Source organism: Candoia aspera, chromosome 2 (genome assembly GCF_035149785.1).
Source record: "Candoia aspera isolate rCanAsp1 chromosome 2, rCanAsp1.hap2, whole genome shotgun sequence".
Classification (NCBI taxonomy): Eukaryota; Metazoa; Chordata; class Lepidosauria; order Squamata; family Boidae; genus Candoia; species Candoia aspera.
The window spans coordinates 165,232,378-165,240,446 of record NC_086154.1 but is presented as its reverse complement, the minus strand read 5'-3'; the positions used below and the strand labels follow the sequence as shown (position 1 = coordinate 165,240,446).

Sequence of the window (8,069 nt, the reverse complement as noted above, 5' to 3'; positions counted from 1 at the left end):
GTACAGTGAATTTGTACCTAATTCTGAAACATGCTGTCATGCAATTTGGCCTTTAAACAAGTGTAACAAAATCCAGATGGCTGCTTTTGTTAGAGAAAAGTTATTTCAGAAGGGGGCAGTTTGGATCCAAACATGTGGGGAGTGTATATGTGTTTAACTCTCTATGGTTTTTCTCTTGCTACTCCTTCCCTTCCCCATAGGATTCCTGAAGCATGTTTATCTTTTGTGCGCTGTTTGGCTGGTAAAATACCCACTGTTTGGACGGATCAAACAAGAGTAGCTCAATACATTCTGAGTTTTAAAGTCTGGGAAATGTTAAACTCTAGGGGAGCTAAGTTTGCATGGCCCAATGGAAAATATCCAGATTTGAGGTATACATTTTCTAAATCGTTTGGAAAAGCACCTTTTAGGAAGTTAAGGTTTTTATATTCTACAAGCAGCCTTGAAAATTACGTAGTAGTATACTGGTCTGTCATAACTGAGAAAGCTGAACATACAAATTTTAATTGGTGGATTATTCAGCTACAGCTAATCACAGGCAGCTAATTTAATCTTTCGCAAATGTAATTGGTGGAGTTGAAAATTAATTTTTGAAGTCCCTTTGCTGCTTCTGGTACCTCTCAGCAAGAGAGGATGAAAATATTCAAAAATAAAAAGAGCAATCGCCTTTGTTGTTCAAGGGTAAACTATTTTACACTTCCTCCAATACTCAAACTTGAAATCTGCGCTAACGTTTTGGCAAGGGGCCAAATTACTTAGTGGAAGACCCAGGCAGGATTGCCTGGCAATTCCTTAATTAACTGGCAGCCTTAACAGTACGGGGAAGAAAACTTCACATCGAGCTTTTATCCAGCCCTTTGAAGGGCTTCCTGCTGCGAGTGGTCTCAGCGGTTCCACAGGTAACCTCACCGTTTGTTATGCCCCGAAGGCTGCAAGACCCTTTACGGTCCCCCGGTCCTGCTGCAGACTGAAGCGGGGCGCGACAGTAGTCCGTGGCGAGGCTACGGCGCAGGGCAGGTGGCGGCACAGGAGCCCCGCCGAGCCCAGGGACCCCTTGGCTGAGGACTCCAGCCCGGGGGAGTTCGGCTGAACGAGCCTGTCCCCAGCAGCCGGGAAGGGTGGAGGACAGCAACTTTGCGGATTCCCCGCAAGATTATTGCTGCTGCTGGTAGCGAGCGCGGAAGACAGGGCAGGGCCTCCTCTTGGAGCTCCGCCTTCCGGACGCTGGGCTGCTCCGCTTGGGGCCGACGAAGCCGGTGCGAAGCGAGGGGGAAAGACCGCGGCTGCCCTCGCGGGGTCTGCTTGCGGGGAGATCGGGTCGGAGCCCCCGCGGCTTCGAATCGGAGCACCCTCCCAGTCCGCTCGGAGCAGGGGCCCTCTGTGCGGGGAGTGAAGTCCCGAGAAGAAGCGCCAAAGAGAGCCCGCAGGAGCGTTTGTGGAAAGAAATCTGGCTAGCAGGCTGGCAGAAAGGCGCTTTGACAGAAAAAGAGCTGGTCGCCGCAAGGCAGCTCCCGTCCCAAGCCAAACGTCTGGGGCTGGCCGAGAGACTCTGGATCGCGGGGTGGGAAAGGCCGGGCGAGGAGAGGGGCACCCGGAATCCCTGCACTGGGCTATGAGAACTCTCCCCGGGGATTGCTTTAGGAGCCCAGACAACAGGCTGGCTGGGCGGCCGGCTGGCAGGTTCCCGTCTCGCGGAGGCGCTGTAGAAAGGCTGCTGCTGCTGCTGCTGTTGCTGCTAGCGAGATCCCAGTGAGTGGATCGTGGATCCCTTCCAGGGATCCCATAACAATATACATATAAATATATGCCTGAGCGAGAAAGAGAAAGGCAAGCAGCAAGAAAAGAGCGATCGGAGGAGCACTTTTCCAGGACCCCATCACCACCACCGATTTAAGCGACCCTTCTCCGCTTTTCTTTTTCCCGGAGAGATCCTGCCACTCTGATAGAGCATCCTGACCGCACCAGCCAGGTGGGTACTTCACTTGGGAGCAGAGTTGAGCTGCAAACTGCTCGATTTTGCTGCCTGCCCTCCGGCTTGGGGAAAGGGGGCTGGGGGCCCATTGGAGAACCTGGAAATGTTTACCCTGGGTAGACACTCCCCACATGGATTCAAACATGTGGGGAGTGTATATGTGTTTAACACTCTTGCCGTCTGTGGTTTTTCTCTTGCACATCGTGGTCTTGTCCTGCTTCTCCTTTTTTCCTTTCTGCAGACCACTCTTCTTTCTTGTGTCAGATGGCTTGGCTAAAGGGGGAGGAAAGTGGGGAGAAGAGGCATAATTGAAAAATCAGGTCATGATTTCAAACTGCTGCACAGCTGGCTCGTGGCTGTTCCACACTCAGCATAGAGGCAGCCCTTTTTTTCTGTGTTTTATTGTTGTTGGATACAGTTCTGTAGCTGTAATCTTCTCCCTCCCTCTCTCTTCACCCCCCCCCCCCCAATTCTGGAGGGTTTATGAAGAGCATCTGTTGAGCTGTGCTTGACTTGTCCCCCTCACCCCCCACTCTGCCCCCGAGATGAGATCTGTCTGTATTGGGGAAAATTGCATTCTTTTGATAAATGGTTTAAATGCATATTCCTTTGTGCACAGTGCAAAAAGGGCCTGGAGAGAATTGGGGTGCAGTGGGGGTTGAGCAGAAGAGAGCAGAAGAATGCCCTTTGATGGGCAGGTTTGTGATACCAGCTGCCTCACCTTGATTCTTCATCACCCTGCTAATTTATTTTGAATTCCTTGAGAGAAGAGAGATTTGCAAACATCTGTGGTCTCTTTTTCACAGTATACATAGGCTTGCTCGCATCTCTATCTCTTCTGTGAAAGAGAGATTCTTCTCAACCCCATTGCCAGTATTTCCTTTGCAGCTCCCTTTGCCTGACAGAAAAGCAAACGGATATGAGAGACTGTGTTACTTACATCACCTGGAATTTCCCCTCTCCATTTGCCCTGGCAGATCTGCCCAGCCTGAAGGGGAGGGGGAGGGAGAACCCCTTCTTATTAGAAACACGAGTCAAAACATGAAACTTGTCAAAAGCTTTCTTAAATCACAGCTAATCCGCTCCCCCTGCCAGGCTGGTCCAGACTGGCTTCCCGCTCTCTATTATGTGGGATACACAATGAATGATTTTTCCTGTCTTTGCACCAATTATGCATTGCATTTACAAAGGCAGTGGGAACCACACAGACATGGATTTGTTAATCCAGTGGAAAGCTAGTATGATCTGCTACCATGCTTTCAGACAGCTAGATAGGGCTGTGGTGGCCATTGGCCTTTTTACACAACCCTGTGGTGTTTGTGTGAGCTGTTTTTCTGTGTTTCCTCTGGTTTCGATGTCCAGTTTTCCAGGCATTGTAATGGGGAGGAATTCTTCCTGGCTGAGCGAGGTTTGCTATGTTCAAGCTAGCTGCAAATGCTGAAGCTTGCAGGATCTGAGCCTAGCAGCAACAGCCGAAGAGGAACATTCTGTGGTGACCTAAGAGTAGGGTATACATTTATGGAACAAATGAGGATATTTTTCAGAGAGCTGACTATAAGGAGGTTTGAAAGAAGAACCACTGGTAGTTTTGTATCTATTCTATCCCCTTTCAACTCGGTTAAGCAGATTTCTGTACTTTCAAAAATCTGCAAAAACTGTTTGAACCCGAGGTAATAGTGGGACAAATATATCTTCTGTGTAGCTGGAAAAGGGCTGCCTCTCTAGAATGCCTTCTCAGCTCTCTCCATTTACATAATTTATACAGTCTAGGAACAGTTTAACCCTGAATCTGTTTATAAGATTGCAGCCTTATGTGCAGTAGCGCAGAACATACAGTGCCCTGCTGCGCTCCATTCAGGATCTCTTCTCGGGCAAAGTAGCCAACTGCCGTTCACCTTTTAGGCCTTCTGCAGCACAGTTCCATCTGCAAGACCCTTCTGTGTTTTGGTGTTAATGGATAGAATTGGAAAATGTTCCCGAACTGGGGTGTGCAGGCAGATGAATCAAACTGAGCTTTCCACAATTACTACCTTAAAACCATCCTGGAGGTAGAAGTTCTCGCTGCCTCTTATGAAATTCCTCTACCAAAGCACACAGCTGACAACTTGTACCGGGCAACACAACTGTCCAGTTGTGCTTGGACGCATTTCCTCCCATTGCCCAGCTCCAATCTGTTTGGTTTCCACCTGAGCAAGTTGCTTGCGTTCTTCCTTTAGTGGGCTATGGAGAATATATTTCTCCTTTCAGCAGCACTTTAGACGTTGAAACAAGTGTTAGTATATGCTTTCTTAATCTCTTTCATCTCTTTCCAGTTCTTTGTCAAAATATTGCTGTGATCATAACTTTTTTCTTACCTTCCAGTCTTAGATTAGATGATCTCACTTTTGCCATGCATATTTAACATGGGCACAGCTATCAAAACATGTTCATCCTAATGATGCCTGTATAAGTGAATTTCCCTGTTAGATGGTCCCATGTGCACTGAAACTCCCTCTCCTTCTTTATCACACTTTGCTGCTCCTGTTGGCAGCCAAAGTCTGCTGCCTACATTGGCTGGTTGAGCTTCCTCAGTCAACCCCAGACCTCCAGCTGAGGCCACTTTTGCTGCCAGGTTGGAGCAAGATTGTTGCTCCCTGTGTCTTGCATGCCGAACTTCTGTGATCATGCATCATTGGAGGCTAAGCTCTTTGTGAGACAGTGTAACCCCTTCATTAATAATGACATAACCTGCCGAGAAACCCTGTTTTCTGTGTCTCTCTGTAGAGCTTCCATTTTTCATTTTATTTAATCCTGAATTTATTCCTGCCAATAGTATTGTTTTTTTTTCTTTTTCTAAATTTCATTACATAGTGAGATAAAGTAGTCTTCTCTGAGTTAAGCTTGATTCCTGGTGACTTACATAGTCATGCCCATGATGTTTTCTTGTCATGATATGGAATTGCCACTGCTTTCTTCTGGAATCTTTTATTAACTTCTGAGTCTAGCTCAGTATTTCTCCATCTTAAGATGTATGGACTTCAACTCCTAGAATTCCCAGCCAGCATGCTAGGGAATTCTGGGAGCTGAAGTCCACACATCTTGAGGTTGCCAAGGTTGAGAAACCCTGGGCTAGCCTACAGCCTTGGACTTCCCAGAGGGCTCCCCATTCAAATACTAACTGGTGCCAGTCCTACTTAGCATTCTAGGTCGGATAAGGTTGGCTAGATAGTGCATCTTGCTGAGGCTATAATAAAGGTATTGTCAGACTAAAACAGGAATCTTGCTGGATCAGGAAAAAAAGTCTTATTTAGCCTACTTCCACCATTGTTTTCCAAAATGGTAGTTTGGTGCTTCTGGGAAACTCAAAAACTTCTCCATTTTGTGTGCATGAATATTTATTCTCTGGACATTTGAGCCAAAGACCAAAACTGTATTTTATAACACAACTTATCCCGTTGCCTCTGATTTGCATCACCTTTGGCCAGGGTGCTATATTGGAGAATGAAGTCTCACACAAGCAATCTTGAAAACAAAACATTAGTTTTTAATGAATGGAACTGTGGATTCTCTATCAGTTTTGAAATGCTAAACATCTGGAGAAGGTAATCATATCAAATACAACTGACCTGTGAGATACTGCTGGTCTACTGACTGCTACTCAACATCCTTTTTTACTTGTACCAGCCCAATGGCCCAAATTCTCAAGGCTGCTTGTAGTTTCAGTCATGCCTCCAGTTTCTCTGTTCAGTATTTTTACAGGGCCTTCTGGAATCAAAGCATATTTCCTACTCAATGTCAGAATTATTGAACCAGCATTGAATCCAAGATTCTTTGCAGTGATGCTTGGTAGGCTACCTGATTAACATGTTATGGCCTCACCAGAAATGCTTCTATATGGCAACAATGGTTATATGTGGTGGCCTTTATGTGCCAGAGCTGCTCACAAGCTGGATTCCTTGGACAGTTCAAATAAACTTCATGCTAGTGTTATACCCTTCTGTAAACAGTTATCTATGGAAGAGCTATTTACAGAAGGGTATAACGCTGGTATGAAGTTTATTTGTGGCTCTGGTTGATGATGGTCAAGGATGCATGCCAGCGTGGGCAACCTACTATCCCAATCCTTTCTTGTACCACCTGGATCCTCTCTGACTTCATTGCCAACATGATGTCCTACAAAACACATGCTTACTATAGTAGAAGGCTAAAATAGGCTTCCTATAGTTTAGAACAAAGCAAAACCCTCCTCCATTTAGAAAGCTGGAACCATTCATGTGCATGATGAGATCCAACTACTTCGTTTCTTTGTCCTGCATAACTGAAGCCTCTAACGCCCCCCACCCCCAACTACTAAACTGGTTGCCATATTCTATGCATTCTAGAATTTCATTCTAGAATGAAATTCTGTATGGACAAAATCCCAATTCTACCAAGAATGGTTACGTTTTGGGGCCTTATAAATTATGCAAACTCACATACTTTGTCTGTTCCATAATTCATTATGTTAATTTTACTAGATTGCTTCTGCTGATTTTGAAGTAGGAAGGGAAAACTATACTGAAAGTCTCTACTTTGGACATGGAAAATCTTAGTTCTTGATTTTAAAAATCTTAACGTCCGCAAGAACCTCTCTCTTCTTGGAGAAAGCTAAACTCCATGCAGTAAAAACACATTTTACATTGCCAAATTGCTGTACCTTTGTGGGTCCAAGGATAATAGCCACATATACTTGCTGTTTGATTCAGCAAGGGTTTATAATATGATTTGATTATATATTGATTTCTGGATGCTATTTTCCAATAAATTATCAAAGGGAAAAATTACATGGTTTTAGTCTGGTTAATTCATCGTGTGTTCCATGTTGACTATTAGTCATGATTATGTATAATTATTTAAACTTGTTTCCCCACTTGCAACAGTTAAGCTACCAAATCTAGCTATTCCTCAGTAGCTTCTAGTATATTTCCAGGCCCAATTTTAAAAAGCTGGTTTTGACTTTCATAGCTTGGGGCTGTGAGACTTGTAGAATTACTTTTCCCCACATATACATGATCAGATCTTTAATGCTATATATTTTACCTTGTTACTTTTTGAATTTACTTATATTTTGTTAGAAGGTGCCATGAAAACATTCTGTAAGAGGATAACCTGTAAATATAACAAATACTTAAGGATAATGATGGATTTTTTCCTAGGGAGACAGGCTTGCATATAAGTACCTGCCATTTATAAATCAACAGTTTGCTTTGTTTCACTGGATCTCCTACCTGTACGTACAGTATTTATAACAGGTATGAGGCAGAAGAAGCAGAGAAAAGCTTCTGTATGTGGTCTCCTGGTGGGGATACCTGTCTGTCTGTCATGGGAAAGGAAGCAAACTGAAATTTTTAAGTTTGGAATACTATGACCGCTCTATTTTGTGAAAATCTAAGTCAACTTTTTATATTTTTAATTCCCATAAACAGGTGTGTTTTAAGGGCAGTTTCAGGCACATATGTGAATTCCTTGCGTAAAACATCTTTTTCTCAGATGTACATGCTCCTCAGCGTATGATGGATGGGGGAGAGGCAAGGAAGGCCTGCTCTCTGTTTCATAAGGCGAACCCTAAATGCATGAAGGCGTGCTTGGAATCTTCCGTGGTTTGGAGGATTGGCTGACCTGGACCATAGTACTGTTTCTAAATAGATGTATTTTAGATACCTTTATATCCAGTCCAAGCAAGAGATGCGGCTAGTTATCAAGACCCAAGTAAAAATGGTATGTGGGCCACAGCGAGCTCGTTGGCAACTTCTATAGTAAGGTGGGAAAAGGTGGGCAATTCATGGACTAGAAGAGCACGGGTTGGAGCTGCTCTTCATTTACTGCTAAATTTTGGTAGCAAACTGCACCACTGAATTTCCAGAGGTAAATGGAAATAATAATAATAATAATAATAATGATGATGATGATGATGATGATGATGATAATGATGTGTTTGTTAGATGTATATCCTGCCTTCCCTTCAGGAGGTCAAGGGATAACATGGTAGTCCCTTCTCCCATTGTCTCCCATATCAACCACCCTGTGAGGCAGGTTGAGGTAGACAGCCAGTTTGGTGTGGTGATTAAGGCACCGGGCT

General features: G+C 44.5%; 1 protein-coding gene across 1 annotated transcript in view; it reads left to right on the top strand.

Moving 5' to 3' along the window:
* The first annotated feature begins 1,840 nt into the window (after positions 1-1,840).
* Positions 1,841-8,069, top strand: part of LOC134491187 (ephrin type-B receptor 5) — a 182,931-nt gene continuing 176,702 nt past the window's right edge. Inside the window, exon 1 of the mRNA XM_063294762.1 lies at positions 1,841-1,969. The gene's annotated coding sequence lies outside the window, so the exon portion shown is untranslated. The remainder of the gene's footprint in view (positions 1,970-8,069) is intronic.